Source organism: Vulpes vulpes, chromosome 16 (genome assembly GCF_048418805.1).
Source record: "Vulpes vulpes isolate BD-2025 chromosome 16, VulVul3, whole genome shotgun sequence".
Lineage (NCBI taxonomy): Eukaryota > Metazoa > Chordata > Mammalia > Carnivora > Canidae > Vulpes > Vulpes vulpes.
In genome coordinates this window covers 55,873,134-55,888,914 of record NC_132795.1, presented here as the reverse complement: position 1 = coordinate 55,888,914, position 15,781 = coordinate 55,873,134, and the positions used below count along the sequence as shown (strand labels likewise).

General features: G+C 62.3%; 1 protein-coding gene across 2 annotated transcripts in view; it reads left to right on the top strand.

The window, feature by feature from the left end:
- Positions 1 to 1,701: 1,701 nt before the first annotated feature.
- MGAT3 (beta-1,4-mannosyl-glycoprotein 4-beta-N-acetylglucosaminyltransferase) overlaps positions 1,702 to 15,781 on the top strand; it is a 32,127-nt gene continuing 18,047 nt past the window's right edge. The window contains exon 1 of one of the 2 annotated variants that reach the window (XM_072741692.1): positions 1,702 to 1,839. The gene's annotated coding sequence lies outside the window, so the exon portion shown is untranslated. Of the gene's footprint in view, positions 1,840 to 11,927; positions 12,888 to 15,781 lie in introns of those variants that run through there. The other variant, XM_072741693.1, reaches the window with a different exon arrangement.

The window sequence follows — 15,781 nt, the reverse complement described above, 5'->3', positions numbered from 1 at the left end:
TGAGTAGTTGAGACAGAAACTCTACGGGCAGCAATGCCTAAAATACCGACTAGCTGGCCCTTACGCAAAATAGTTTGCCTACTCTTGGCTTAGAGGGAGTCTCCAGGGAGAGGAGGGGTGGGGGTGTGGCCAGACAAGAGATGGAGCCAGGTCACCAGGGCCTCCTGCCCTGCCCAGGCGCTGAGCTCAAGCTGAGGGCAAGTGGGAGCCACTGAGGAGTCACAGGGGAGAGCCACCAGCTCAGACGAACGTTGAAGGGTCCCCGACTGCTTGGCAAAAGTAGATGAGGGTGGGCAGGGGCACGTGGACCGGGAAGCCCAGGCAGAGGCTGCTGCAAGGGCCTAGCAAGGGCAGGGGCACCTCGCGCGCCCGGAGGCGTCCCCCTGCCCTCCCCACACACCCCGGCCTCCGCTCAGAGACGTGCTCCCTGTATACCCAGGGTGCCCGGCACACGGGGCGGAAGTGGCCGCTTCACCCGGGAATCCCTGAGCGGAAGAAGGTGCCAGAAGCACCCGGAGGCCGCCTCGAAGCCCCCAGCGACGTCATGAAGAGCCGTGGTCTGAAGTGGTGGGTGCTTGGAGAACCACCCGTGGCCCGATGGCAGGAGAGGAGGCTCAAGAGGTAGGCGGGGCGCGGACCCGGGGCCTTGGGTGCCCGCTGCGGGCGCGAGGAGGGGAGGTGCACGCGGAGCCAGGAGTCACTGGGCCGGGCCGGGAAGAGGGGCGCAGCGGCTCGGGCACGTGCCTATGCGGACACGGGCAGGAGGGCGCCGGAGGGTGCAGGCAGGCGGAGGCCCGTGGACCCCGGCGGGTATACACTGGCTACACTGGCCACCCACGCACACGCGCGCAGCTGCGTAGACTCGGTCCAGGCCTAGCGCTCCGCACGCGCCACAACAGAAGACCAGGCCTCTGCACGCGCTCCTGGATGGGTGTACACAGAAGCACAGCCGCCCGAGTCACGCACGCACACGAGCCCGAGAGGCCCCTCCACACGGTCACAGATTTGTGCACACGGGCACGGTCCAGGCACACGCAGGCACAGCCGCCGGCTCCACGCACACACCACAGCGCAGCTGTGCACGCCCATGCGCTCCCCGGGACTGGAGGTCACACAGTCCCGTGCACACTGCACAACCCAGACGCACACATCCACGCACGTACAGAGCCGGACGCGCAGACCCGTGCACACGCCAGACAGACACACACTCTCTGACCCGCCCCGCCTCCCCTCGCACACAACCGCCCAGGACGCACCGGGCCGTGGGCCGGCGCACGCACGGTCACAGGCAGGGGCGCGCACACACACACATTTGATCGCACACGCGGGAGGCGCGGAGCGGCGGCGGCCCGAGACTGCGGCCCGAGGCGCCCCCGGCCCCGCGCGGCGAGCGGAGCGCGGCGGAGGGGAGGGGGCTCCGGTGGGGGCGGGGGTGGGGTGGGGGCGGGGCGGGGGCCGCAGCGGCGAGTCGGGCGGGAGCCGGCACCTCTGCGCGCCGCGCCCGGGCCTCGCCTCCGCACCCCCCGCCGCCGCGCGCCTCCAGGGGGGCCCTCCCCCGCGCCCGTCCGCTCGCCGGCCCCCAGCCGCGGCCCCGGGGTGCAGCCAGGCGGCCGCGCCGGGCCGGCGGGACAGGGTGGAGGTGGGGGCGGGGGGCGGGGATCGGGGCCGGGCCGGGGCCGCGCCGCCCGCGATGCCGGGCGCCCGCCGCAGCCGCCGCCGGAGCCCGGGATGGGGCGAGAGGCTGCGGCGGACGCCAGCATCTCCCCGCCGGGGGCCCCGGGGGCCGCGGAGCCGCCGCCGCCGCTGCTGCCGCCGCCGCTGAGACCCAGCGGGCGATGGGTGAGTTGACCCCGGCGTCCCGGGGGCCCGCGCCGCAGCCCCGCCGTCCCCGCACCCCGGCCCGCCGCCTCCATCTCCGCGCCGCCGCCTCCGCGCTCGCGGCGCCCCCGTCACGGCTCCCACGGCCCCCTCCCGAACGTGACCCCGGGGCGGGGGCGGCCGCGCGGGGCCGGGGGCCGGGGCCGCGGCGGGGGGGGCGGGATGCCGGGGAGGCTCCTCGGCTCCGGCGCCCCCTCCCCCAACCGGGCTGCTCCGCGGAGCTTTCCCGGCCCCGGAGGGCAAAGCCTCATCCCTCCGCTCCCCTCCCCCGGCCTGGGCGGGGGGCGTCCCCGAAGCGCCGGGCTCGAGCGGCGCTTTGTGCGCTGGGCCGCCCCCCCTCGCCCCCCCAACCTCCGGCGCGGCGCGGGGCTGGGGGCGGGAGGCCTCGGCGCCCGCCTTCCCCACCCCCCGACCCCGGGCTGCGGCGGCGGAGGCCCAGGCGCGGTCCCGGAGCAGGGCGGGTGCGGGGGCTGGGACCGTGGCTGCTCGCGGCGACCAGGCAGAGGGAAGTGGGGAGAGCACCCCCAGTTCTTGGGGGGGGGGCTCCCGCTCTTTTCACTGCACTGCCCAGGGCGGGGGAGGGAACCTGGCTGGGGGAGGGCGCTATAAATATCCGCAAATAGTGAGTTCTGGAACCGGGGGTGGGGAGGGGAGCGCGCTGGGGTGTAAGTGGGAACGGTGGTGCCTGAGCTGGGGTGCCGCGAGCAGCAGGAGGGGTCTCAGCCAGCCCTGGCGGCCTGAGGTCAGGTGACTCTCCCAGCTCTGGAAGCCCCCCTAGAAGGGCTGCGCGCAGGAATCCTACCCCAGAGACACCCCTCCGTGGCCCCCCAGAACCCGCACTGCCCCCATCCCGAAGGCGCTCCTTTCCGCTCCTGGGACAGCAGTCCAGATCTGGCCGACGGGGAGTTGTGGGCACTGGGGCGTCACCTCCTGGGGCAGTTACTAAAGATCCAGGCAGGGGGCCTCCAAGGGCTGAGGAGCTGGGCCCAGGGTCCTCTGAAAGTTTGAAAGAGGTGCTGCTAGCCCAAGGAGGAGAGAGAACTTGCTGGAAGAGTTGGCTCGCTGGGGAGAGGAAGGAAGGGCACTCTAGGTGGAGGGAATGGCACGCCCAGAGGCTCCGGGCCGGGGCTGTGGGGTGCCTGGTGTGTGCGGAGAGGTGGAGGGGGTGCTGGTCAAGCACAGTGAGGGGAAGACACGAGTGCCAGAGCTGAGGAAGGACGGGCAGGTGGAGGTGAGGTGACAGGCCCTACCGGGGAGCTGGCACTAGCAGCTCCTGAGGACAGTGAGGTGCTGATGGGGCTGGGAGTGCTGCCATCTGGCTCGGCACCCCCTCCTTGTCTGCCCAGTGCCCCTGTTGTGGTCAGGGCTGCTTGACCCACATCTGGGATCCCTCTTCCTGTGGTGGCTGGACCGCCGCAGGCAAGTCAGCTTCCTGAGGCTCAGTTTCCACGTCTGTCTAATGGGGAGACTCCCCCACAGGGTTGTAGAGAGGTCTGAGGGAGATGATGAGTTTAGGGTACCCACCCAGCACCTGAGAAGGACTTGGGAAATCCTTGTCTGCTGCGTCAGTATGATGACCTGGAAAACAAGGACATTGATTTCAGCTGGTGGGCCAGGCTCACGCTCCGGGGGGTGATGAGGATCACGTGAGGGCTGGACCCAACTGGGGGAAGCCAAGGGCTGGGGGAATTGCGTGTACACGTCCTCACGTTATTCTGGGAGAAGAGAGAAGCAGTGGCCAGTGGCTGAGGTGGGGGTGGTCTGCACACAGCGCATTCTTGCCCCCACGGGCACCTTAGCTACGGCAATCAGTGACCCTGCTGTGTTCCCTGAAGCCCCTTTATTCTCCACGCTGCACCCCCTCCTGCTCGCTAGCTCTAGCCCTGCTCATGGGGACCAGGGCTCCCTTCCAGAAGGTTCTTCAGACATTGAGACCAACAAACACAACATCCTCCTGTGAGGGGCACTGTCGTGAGCAGCCAGGTGGAGAGGACACAGACCTTACCCCCAGGAGAACGGAATCTAGAATCTAGTCAAATACCACTGGGCATCCATGGTCTGGCCGAGCCCTGTGCTGGCTGCTTAGGGGCAGGGGGAGAGTGACAATAATTGCACATTGGGGCAGTCATGTGCGGAAGTTAAAAGCAAGGATTCCGGATCCAGTGGCCCAGGTTTGAATCTTGAGTGTCCATTTTTGCTGTGCGACTGTGGACAACTGACTCTCCTCTCTCTGCCTCAGTTTTCTTGCCTCTGAAATGGGAATGATGCACACTATGGCTATTGGGGCAGCTTGGTGTGGTTTCTGGTGGGCATTTCAGATGAGTCTCCCGGTTCACCCCTGCCTCCCTGAAGACAGCCTGCTCCAGCGCATGAGGTATCTTCGTTGCTGCCGTCATCTTCTCTGTGAGCCTCTGTAGGCAGGGGCCTGACTTCTGTGTCCATTGCTTGGGCACGGGGCAAGGGCATGCTGGCAGTAGGCTCTCTGGGAGCAAAAAGGTCCCTGATGAACAGTCAGTAGGCTTCTATGGTGTAAACCTCCCAGCAAGGCCCCTTTCACGCTACCAACAGCTTATCCATCTCGCAGCGGGAGCTGGCGCATGCCAACTTCAGCCCCCAGGCATTCAGTAGGTGCTTCATAAATGGCAGTTGAAAAAGGAGAGAAGGCTCCAGAGACTGTTGGTTGGGTAGACCTGGGGAGCTGTGGGGCCATACTGTAGCCGAGTGGGGGGGGGGGGGGGGCGTTGGACAGGTTGAGGGCAGGGCCAGCGATCACTCCAAATAGGTACACACAGTGAGATGCAGGGCAGGGGGGAGGAAGGGCGGTGTCCTGCCTTCCTGGGAACCTCCACACCCCTGACCCTGCCTCACTCCTGCTCTAGCTCCCCTTGACCTTGGCCTGGTTTGGGCTGCCTGCACAGAATGACCCAGCTGGAGCCCAAGCTTCTGGCTCACAGAGCTCTGAGATCGGGTCCTGATCAGCCTCAGACGTCAAATTCTGTTCCCTTGCTTATGCTGTTCCCTCCCCAAATGTTCCACCCACCTCTTCCTGTGTTCCTAAAACCCTGTCACCCTCCCAAAGCCTTCTCCATGGTGCCAGCCCTCCACCCCAAATCTCCCCTTCTGTCACCCCTAGCCTTTCAGCGCCCCCACCCCCCTTGCACACTGCCCGCCCATTAGAATATGAATAGCCAACATTTATTGCATCCCTACAGCTAACCACAACGGAGATACCATGATATCCCCTTTGCAGATGGGGAAATTGAGGCACAGTGTCTTGTTACTGGTGACCCATCCTTTCCATCTGGGCTGAGCAGCAGTTGTGCAGGGAAGCTCCTTGCTGTGGGCCGGCAGAGGACCACACGGGTTTCTGGAACGTGTTTGCTGTCGCATGTTCTGCTCGGCTGCGAGTTCCCCGTCCCATAGGAGCTCGAATGAATGAATGGAAGAATGAGTGAGTGATTATCAGCCCCAGGGAGTGGCCCTGTCCTTCTCCCCATTCTTCTTCCTTCTTTATCCCTATGGGCGGAGGCACCCTTGGGAGGGTGGCCCTGGACCACAGAGGGATGGTCACTGAGACCCTGCTTCTCCTCACCCCCTGGAAGGGGAAGTGAGGCTTGGAGTGAGGCGGAACCAGGCACTGTGGAAGGGATGGACCACCCTCCTGTGGTCTAGTATGAGGCCACATGGGCCCAGGCTCCTGTGGGGAATCCAGGAAGTGAAGAGGGTCCCAGAAAATTTTTTCTTGCACCAGCCTCAAGTAGAAAGTCCCCTGTGGGTTCACGTAGTTTCATCTTTTCTATGTGAATAAAATTGGAACAATAGGAAACATTCACATACCTAATTACTCTGTTGTTTTCTGAATTTAGAGCCTATTTGGCTCAAGACTTTGGTTCCCACTGAAGTAGGAATCCCCTGGGAGGGGCAGGGTGAGAGCCAGAATAGGAGGCCGGAGCCCTGCTGACACTGGGGCCTCCTCCCGGCTCTGGGCTCCAGCTGCCCTCTCCAGGCAGGCTGGGAACTTCCCAGAAGGAGCAGCCCACATGGGGGTCTGAGCAGGGGAGGGCGGCCAGAGGCAGTCTCCAGGATTCTGGTTGACAGAGGCCCGTGATGGATGACTTCCCAGACCGTTCTACCCCACCTTGACCTCTGAGTCATAATCATTTGCTGCTATTTATCGAGCACTTACTATGTGCTGGGCGCTGGGCCAAGCACTTTGTCTGCATTATCCCAGCGATGCCTCCTAACTTCCCTCGAAGTAGGTGCTATTATTATTCCCATTTGGCAGTTTGAGGGTGCCTGGGGCCCGGGGCTCAGGGCCAGAAAGGGGCAGGGATGGCATCCAGCCTGGAGACCCCAGAGTCTGATGAGGCTCCTAGTCTGGGCCCCTCTGTCACTCAGAGGACAATGGTCCCTGAAGCTTGGACACCCAAGATGGCCACTTCACTGGTGTCCTGGCCTCCAAACCCTCCTTGTAGCCCTGGAGCCACTCCCTTCTTTCCCAGAGACCCGGGGCTCTTTATCTGGAAGCCCTGATCAGCCTCACCTGGGCCACTTGGGAAAAATACATATTTCCCAGGCCCCACCCCACCCTGCTGAGTCAGAATCCCACCGTGGGATTCTGAGGGTTGGAAACCCCGTTTTTAAAATGCTGACCTGGAGCTACAGAGGCCTTTGGACTCTGAGAAGCACTGCCCAGCCCCGTGGAGTCCAAGCTGCCATGAGAGACGCCCTGCCCTCAACCCAGATCCCCACCTGTGTTCCCAGCCTCTGCTCCCTACTACCCTAACCTAGCTCTGCACACACCATAGTGACACCCACACCCTTTTATCTAGACACCTGCTGCTGCCCTTTCCTTCTGGAAACAGGTCCCAGTTGGCCATGGACCCCATATGAGTGATGGTGGCCAGGAAGGGGGAGCAGGGAGGCCTGGTGACGGCAGGGGAGGAGCTGGCCTTCCAGGCTGGGCACACAGGCACTCTCTGGGGGCTGGCACCTTGCCTGACATGGAAAAGGCATTTGGTAAATATTTCTTAAATATTTGTTGAATGGTCGTGAGCGTGGCAGGCCGTTTCTGGAAGCTGGGCAGAGTGGCGGGTTTAGGAGAAGGATTGAAGGGGCGCCTTCTTCACCATCTCCTAGGACTGTGATGATTAATGCTTGGAACTCGTTGATGGCTCGAATGAGAGCGAGATGCTGGTTCTTTCTTTTTTAAAGATTTTATTCATTCATGAGAGACAGAGACACAGGCAGAGAAGCAGGCTCCGTGCTGGGAGCCTGACGTGGGGCTCGATCCCAGGATCACGATCTGAGCCAAAGGCAGATGCTCAACCGCTGAGCCACGCAGGTGTCCTGAGATGCTGGTGCTTTCTTACATGACTTCATTTCAGTATCACGGGAGCCCTGGGCAGTGTGCTTAAGTAATCCTCATGCATTCTATGGAAACTGAGTCCTAGACAGCAGACGACTTGCTAGGCCCACAGCCAGGAGTGCAATTTCCGGGCCAGAGTCCTGCCTGTTGGGCCAGAGAACCAAGGATTCTGTGCAGCCCTGCATTGTGTGGAAAGCACTGATTATCTCATCATCTCCCTTGGTTCTAGCAGTGACTGGGAGGTTTGGCTCTACGTTTGCAGCGATGCCCATATCCTGGAGTCAGAAAGCCTGCCCCCAAGGGGTCTTCTGCGTCTGTCCGGGGTAGTGGTGGGGAGAGAGGCCTCCTCCAGGCTGGCGGGAGAGAGAAACAAAGAGGCGTGTGTTGGGGGCTCCGGCATACAGTAGCTGTTTGGGAGCCCCTTTGGTCAGTGGAGGCAGAGCCAGGCCTTTGGTCCCATCTGGTCCTTGGAACAACCCAGGACAGGCTTCAGTCTGTGAGTCGAGGCCCACAGAGGGTGAGTGACTGGTTCCAGGTCACCCCTGCCATCCCCAAGGTAAAGAGCAAAGGATGTCGAGGTTCCACCATGGCTGGGAGGAGGTCTGGGGAGTGGGGCCCCCAGGCAGACCCCCTCTCGGGTATCCAGGGCTGCCACTGGGGCTTGGCATGTCACTGCTGTCAGAGATGTTTGAGGCCTCATCTGGGTACAGACAGTGGGGGGATGTAACGGGCTCCGTGGTCCCTGCCTCCAGGCCCGGTACCCCCACCTAGACTGGAAGCCCAGGTGCCAGCTTTCCTGGCCTTTGCAGATGCTGTCCCTCTGTCTGGAACAGCCTTCCCCTTGTCTCCTGGCAGGTGATTGCTCATCCTTTAAGACCCCCTCCCTGTCCCGGGAAGCCCTGATCCCCACCCCAAGGGCCGGGCTGATCCTCTCTGCCAGAATTTCCATTTGTCTGCTCCACAGGATGCTGAGAACCTTGAGGGCAGGGCAGGTCTGCCGAGGGGCCTCAAGATGCGAGATGCCACTGGAGGGGACAGGGGAAGCAACTGTAAGGGGCAGGTGACTGTCACCTCAGCCCACACAGGGGACCTTGTAGCCGGCCACACACACCCATTTCACAGAGGGAACGCTGGAGGCCCCAGGTGCTTGGGGTTGACCTAGACACAGAGAGCAGCTGATAGGCCCTCTGGGGCTGACCCGTCCCCCAAGCTGGAGCGTCTCCATAGGATCCAGGGGTGGGGGATGGGAAGAAGCCCAGGAGCAAAGTCCCCAGGGCTCAGGTCTGCACTTTGTCCTCATGCGCGTGGAAGACCAAGCTCCTTAGAGAAAACGCTTGCTGTCCAAAAGCTGGCAAGAAATCCATGTGGAGAGTTCATTCCAGCAAAAAGGTACACGGGGGTGGGGGTGGGGGGAAGAAGTCTAAGAACTTTGACTAAAAGGTTAGCTCAGGGGATGGTGGGTGTTGCTGTCCTGTTTCTTTTGCTGTGATTTTCCAGTTTTCTGGGATGTACGTGAAACCTTTGTGATCAGAAAAATGCAGTTTGTAATCGGAAGGAGAGAGGTCTAAGAAAAGGCGCACTGGGAACAGGCAGCTCCCCCATTTGCTTGGTTCTGGGGTCACCACTTGCGGGTGGCTTCCAGAGGGACCAGGGGAGCTGCCTGGCCGCAGGCACATCCGCCAGGACAGGTGCGCCGGTGGCAGACAGCTTGTGTTTCTCTCATCCTGGCAAAGTGGGTCAGTGAGCGTCCCAGCGTGCGGCTGCTGGGGGATGTGGCACCCCGAGAATTCCATTCGAACCTCTACCCGCCTTCCTGTGGCGCCGTTAGGCCTCAGGACCCTTGCCATCCCACCTCCGCCTGGAAAGCCCCCTCCCACCCCCGTTAGCTGCGGGCTTCACCTCCATCCCCGTGCCCGGTGGGTACGCATCACTGTTGGCTCCCTGCCTTACTGACTCCTGCCCCAAGCGCCTTTCCGGCGTCCTCCTGCCATGCGGTCAGGGAAACGGTATTCGTAATCCAGCTGAGCCCTGATCCTAGCTGAGGTGCCAGGGCCACAGATCTGCCGACTCCAGGGTGTGCTCATGTCTGCACGTCCCCTCTCCCTGCACACAGCACAAGCAGCTCCATCGTAAGTGGACTTTTGTCCTTCCTTCACGCTGCACCAGCATGTAATCTTGCCCATACCTCCAGCACACCGGCTAATTCATTCAGCAAACACCCACCAAGGAGCTACCAGGCCCTGACCCCAAAGAGACATGATACAAGGTCTCTGACCGCGGGAAGTGCCGTCCTGGGGGGTGTCGCAGTGCACACTGGTGAGGGCAGAGGCCAGCAGGGCCACGGCGGTCAGAAGCATCGCCCTGGAGAGTCGGGGGGACCCTGGGCCAGGGCGTTCCTGCCCAGCTGTGGGTATGCTCGCCCATCCCCTGCGGCCCTGGGACCCGGGGCCTGGGAACCTCGTGCTGGCCCTCCTTGCTGGTTCTGCGGCTCTCAAGCATCCCTGAGGGCCGATGGAGCTGGAACGGGCTCTTGGGCTGTGGGCCCTACTGCTAGGGGGCTGGAAGGGAATACAGGGTGCTGAAAAGGAAGTGGGTCAGCTGGAGCTCACAGTATGAAGCCCCCTGGCAGGCAGGAGGACCTGGGCCGCAGAACTTTCTGAAAGGGAACCTAGGGACCCAGACACCAGAACACAGCATCGATTCAGACCAGAGAAGCCGAGTCACGGGACTTATGGGAGGAAGATGGAGCGGGAAGCAGGACAATCAGGTCTCCCGTGGTCAGTGGGGAAACTGAGGTGCTTCGGGGTGGGGGAGGTCTTGAGCATTGGTGAGCCTTGGTAGGCATGCTTGTGGTCTGTGCTGAGCTGGGCCCTCCCCACAGCTTGCTGCTCCCTGACCTCAGACAGGACTGGCCCCCCAAAGCTCAGTTTCGTGAGATGGCCGTGTGGTGGTGAGATGAGATGCAGCGCTTCACTCGGGAGGGGGCGCTGCCCTTGGTGGGCGGTTCGTAGCATTGCTGAGGCCTGGACCCCGGCTACCTGACTCCTGGAATGACCCTGTCACCCTATGGTGGCGGTCTGCTCACCGCTGTCTCTTCTTCCCCACACTCAGTGGGACGTTTGGGCACTTGCGGGCCTTTTCTGGAACGCTCTCTGGATCTAGCGAGTGGGAAGGACTGAGTAATTAAAGGAGCAAGAACAGATGGGTGGCTCTGTATTAAGGAGCAGGGACCCAGTGCCTGCAGTCCTGTGTGGTATCCCCTGCCATTTGACGGGGGCTTCCTGAGTGTCCCCAGTGGAGATGGTCAGGGCCTGACCCACGGGGGCTGTCGCTGCTTGCAGGCAGGGGTGGGCCAAGATTAATTGGGGAGGAAAAAGAGAAAAGGCTCATTGTTCCAGCTTCACAGAGGCTCACCAGGTGCCCAGAGCGGCAGGGCCAACCAGCTGCGCACCTGCTGGGGTACCACCACTCCCGACCACTCCCGCAGGAGGTGCCTTGTGCTGGCTCAGGTTCCCAGAGCACTGGAGCTGCAGGCGCTGGGCCAGGAGCAGCCTCAGCAGCTCCCCAGATCCCTGTGAGGCCCCTTCAGGTGGGTGTTACCAGCCTCCCCTTTTTTTATGCCTCTGAGAGAGTAGGGTCCTAGAGCTGTGGGTGGCACAGCCAGGATTCCAGCCCATTCTTTGACTCAGCAGCAGCTCGCCGAGCACCTCCTGCGTGCCGGGCGTAGGGCCGGGCACCGAGCACCCCGGGGTTCTTCACCTTCCTTTCTACGCCTCCTCCCTACCATCAGCCATCATGTTGCTCAGGGTGCTCTAAAGTCCAGAGTCCTTCCCCTGTCTCCCCTCACCCCCACTGCCTTCCCATTATGATAGAGTTCGTTTAGATAAGCCACCTCATTGAAGTATGCCCTGCCCAGGCAGATCTAGACTTTTCCAAGCTCCAGCTCAGGCCTCAGAGCCCAGCAGCACTGACTGCAGGTGCAGGTGTGTGGATTTGGCGGGGGGGGGGGGGGGGGGGGGTCATTTATTCATTAAATAAGCGAAGGTCAACCCCTCCTTTGTATCAGATGGGGTGCTGGGGTCCCAGGGCAGCTGGGCAGCACCAGCCCAGTGTGGAGTGAGGAGCCCTGGGGGAAGGACAGTTCAGCTGAGCCTACCTGGGGACACCAAGTGAAAGATTATACAGGAACTTGGGGCCTTCTACAGGATCTGGACTTTATCCTGAGGACAGGAGTTCCAAGCCGGGAGGTTGTGGATGTGGCTGGCTTTGGCTTGGCTCATCGTGACCAGGGTGGGAGCCCCCTGGCAAGGCCGCTGCTCTTGTCCAGGTGAGCGTTGGTGGTGCAGCCGGCATGGGACAGTGGCGCAGAGGTACCGGCGGGATAAGTACCAGGGTATGGAATGGACGTGGTTGGTGATAAACATGTGAGGTCAGCATGAGGGAGGATTTAGGATGCCTCCTGGGCTCCTGGCCTGGGCAGCTGGGAGGGATGGTCACATGACATCAAGGTCCAGGAGGAGGAACATGGGGAAAGCCCGACATCAGAGCATCCCTGGGTGCCAGGCTCAGGTCACAGGTTATCAGCTCAGGTTGTTGGGACAGCTGTGTGAGCTCTTTGTGCCTGGTTTTGTAGCGGAGTCTCAGGCAGGATGGGAGCTGACTCTAACCCTTCTGCTGGGCCCAAATCCATATCCCCTGCCCCTTGTGTGCTCTTCTCTCTCCCTTATAAGGGAGTGCTCTTGAGTGGTTAGTTGCACCCCGCACCTGGGCCCTGTACACTCGGGGAGGTGCCCATGGGAGCACCCCCCCACTCCTGCCTAGGTACACAGGACTGACCTCTGCACCGATATTCCCCCTCCCCGGCAAGGGCATTCCCCCGCCCCCCACCTCCCAGAGTGCAGCTCAAAGCCTCCCCAGGCCATGGCTTGAATCTATGGTCCTCCTGGCCCTGTGCTAGGGAAGGTTCACGAATGCCCCATGAAGATGGATGAGAGGTAGGCCGTCTCCTCCCTTCCCTTCCCCCACCCTCAGGCCTCCGGGCTAGAGATGGAGCTGAAGCTCCGCACTGAAGTGGCCCTTTGTACATTGTCCCCCTGGAGGATGGGGGAGCCTGGTGGGAGGGGCTGGCACCACTGGACACCCTGGGCTGATGTCAGCAGGGCTGAGGAGCGAGGTGGGGCCGGGGGGCGGTGTGCTTTCTCTGGGTCTGGGGGCAGGGCACAGATAGGCATGGATTGCACGGGCCAGGCCTGCCACCCCAGGCCCACCAAACTAGCTGATACTTGTCACTCAGACTCTGCTGTCACTTCTCTTGAGAGTTGGGTGGTCACGCAACAGCTGTTTCTGGAGTGCCTGCTCTGGGCCAGGCTTTGTCCTGGGGGTGGGGAGCAGCAGTGACCAGTGACCGAGGTTCAGGATGACCCTGCTCTCCTGCTGTTGACATTCTGAGCCCCAGGGTGTGGGTGGGAGAGACAGACCACTAACTCGTAAACAAGGAGACAGCTAGCTTCCGCAGCGGTTGTGGGGGAGCCGATGACCTGGGGAGCAGACAGACTGGAGCTGGCCGGACAGGAGGGCCCCTCTGAGCAGCAGCCACATTCCAGACGGAGGAACCGCGGGGGGAGGACCCTGAGGATGAAAGGTGGGGACTGCAGCCCAGAGGAGCCCCGTGGAGGCGGGGACAGCAGAGTATCAGGGACCAGACTGGCAGGGCCTGTGGGCCCAGAGGAGTTTGGGTTTCATTCTGAGCCAGACTGTGGGGAGCGACTGGGTGGCGTGGGGTCTTGGGAGGGGGTTGAGCTGGGGGCGGGGCACATGGCCTGATGGGGACTTTGCAGTGACGGAATTTGTGGGGCCTGGTGCCAGATGAGAATGTAGCGCCTCTTGTTCGAAAAATTAAGAGTTTCAAGACAGGAAGGAGAAAAGAAAAGGAGAGAGGCCAGTGAGGAGAAGGTGGAGGAGGAGGAGGAGTGGGGCTGGGGCCTGGGAGCATCTCGGAAGGAGGTGCCCAGAGGCTCTGTAGTGCCGCTGCTGGGCACACCCGTGGCTGGACTCGGTCAGGAGCTCAGAGAGACTGGTCTATGTTGGGACTTTTTGGATGTGACCGTGTTCAGTCGTCATGGGCTGAGGACTGGAGTGATCCCACAGTGCGATGACTCTGCAGCCCAGGGGTATTCAGAGACCTGCCCAAGGTCACACAGCGGGGTGGAGAGGGCAGGGGCAGGCTTCGAATCTGGCTTTGAGTCCAGATTCCAGGGAGTTGCCCCCGTCACGGCCCCCTGGTCGTCTCGCCGTGTCCCATGTGGGGGGCCGGGGGGCTGACTGCACAGCACCCTCCTCCCTGGCTCACAAGGGAGTTGGCTTTCTCCAACTCCAGAGCAGGCAGAGAGCACTCAGCCCAGCCTCACCAGCCTCGCTTGTCTCAAGGTGATCTCCAGTCCACGGATGTGACCCCTGAGGCAGAGCCGCATCCTGCCCCGGCTCGTGGGCGCCCACGTCTCGCTGTCCTCCTGCTTCCTTGGGCTGCCCCGGCTGCACCCTGCCCTCCTCCTCCTCCTCCTTCTTTCTGCGGAGATGGCAGGGCCCCCGTGCCCTGGGGAAGTCCCCTCAGCTCTGCTCACCCAGGCTCTCAGCGACCCTCCTGGGTGGGGTGTCCCCCACGACAGGTGCAGCACGGGGGCACAGAGGACACCCCGTTTGCCCCGCCCCCGCACTGATGGTCCCTGTGCAGCCCCAGGAGCAGGGCTTCGGCGCTCACAGCCCACGGGGTTTCTCTGCAGGCTGATAGGGGTCCAGGGCAGCGCCCCAGGGGAGGCACGGGCTAAGCTGGGTGTGAGGGAGGAGGAGCCCCCCAGAGACCCCACACGCACCACCCCCCCCCACTGGAAGCTCTGCCGTCTGCCCTCGGCTCTTCTCTGCCCGGGGCTGATTTATGTCTTCACCCTCTTAGGAAGGAGCCCGAGAGGGTCATTCCCACCACAAGGGATGAATGGCTTGCTCATGGTGGACTTGGGCATGCAGCCAGGCAGTACAATAGCTGTTTGGGGGGTCTCCTCTGGGCCCCCAGTTTCTCATCTGTGGCCAGCCACACAGAGTCCAGCCTCTGCTCCCACTCCCAGAGAACCCTGCTGTCCCCACCGCGGACCAGGGCTGTTGAGTACTGAGCCCACTTGCAGGTGAACAGTGCGGGGTCTCTGAGGGACAGTCAGGATTCAGGCTGTTCTTGCAGAGCCCCCCAACACCCTGCTTTCTTGGAGACCCAGGGTCCCACCAGGAGAGACTACTTCCGAGCTTTTCCCCCCATACCACGCTTCTCCATTTCTCGTCTGTGACCCTCTGACAATGCCCCACCGTCCTTTGGGAGTCTGGGAGCAGCTCAGGGTGACCTTCCACCCAGTGAGGGGGGGAGGCGAGGTTCCAAGAGGAGATGGGCACGTGGTTTACAAAGTGCCAGGCACTGACAGGCTCCTCACCTGGAAAGTGCACTTGTGCCCGCGTCCCCAGCACCTGCCCTCACTGCCACTAGGCTACCTGTCTCTACCTGGGGCAGACGAGGAGGTTGCAGTCCCAGGAAGTGAGGTGACCCGGCTAGGAAGAGGTAGGGCCAGGAAACGTGCCAAAGTAAAGGCCAGAGATGGCGCCAGGCTGAGGGTGCCTGTCCATGTAGCCACCTAACTGCCACCTGTGCTTGGCCCCGGGAGTGGGGGGTAGGAGACAGCCTCTGGGGAGGAAGCCATTGCCATCAAGCCATAAAGGCCAGACACAGGGTTGCAGCACCTGGGACGGGACACTGCATCACCTGTGGTGTGCCACCGTAGGGACCCGAGGCAGGTACTGGGTCAGGTGAGGGGAAGGTGGGCCTGCGGGGATCCAGGCATGGAGAGTCAAGGGGAGACTGAGGCAGAGTGGAGTGGTAGGGAGCAGGAGGCCCTAGGGCTGGGTCACTTTCAGGGTGAGCCAGGCTGGTCCCTTGGACCCCTTGAACCTCTTCTTTTATCTGTAAGGGATGGAGGTAGAAGGAAGCTGAGGCAGTTCACACCCTGCCAGAGGGCAGCTGGGGGATAGGCCTCAGGCACGCCCTCCTCTTTCCCCCATTTGGTGACAAGCCAAGGAAGGGCAGCAGTAGGCGGGGGCATTGGGCGTCCCCAGGCCACACAGCTGGGCCCGACTGGCCCTGGCCGGAGGCCAGGTCAGGGTAACAGCAAGTAAACAGAACCCCTCAGGGCGGTGAGCGCAGTTGGTGTGGGACCCTGCCTTGCCCATCTCGGAGTTCTGGGCCCGCAGGGCTGGGGAAGAGATCCGGCCGGCGGAGGGCGGGGTTGTGCAGTACAGGCTTGAGCCAGGCCTCCCCACAGACTACAGGCCTTCTGGAGCTTCCTGAAGTCCGGGCCTCACGAGGGAGGTTCCCTGATTTCTTAGAGCCCCAGGCCCTCTTCGGGGGACCAGAGATCCCAACACCAGACCCCGTCCAGGGCAATCTGTCCCCGCTGGCATCAGGTGGGAAGGGACTCGGGCTCCTGTGGCCTGTCCGGAAAC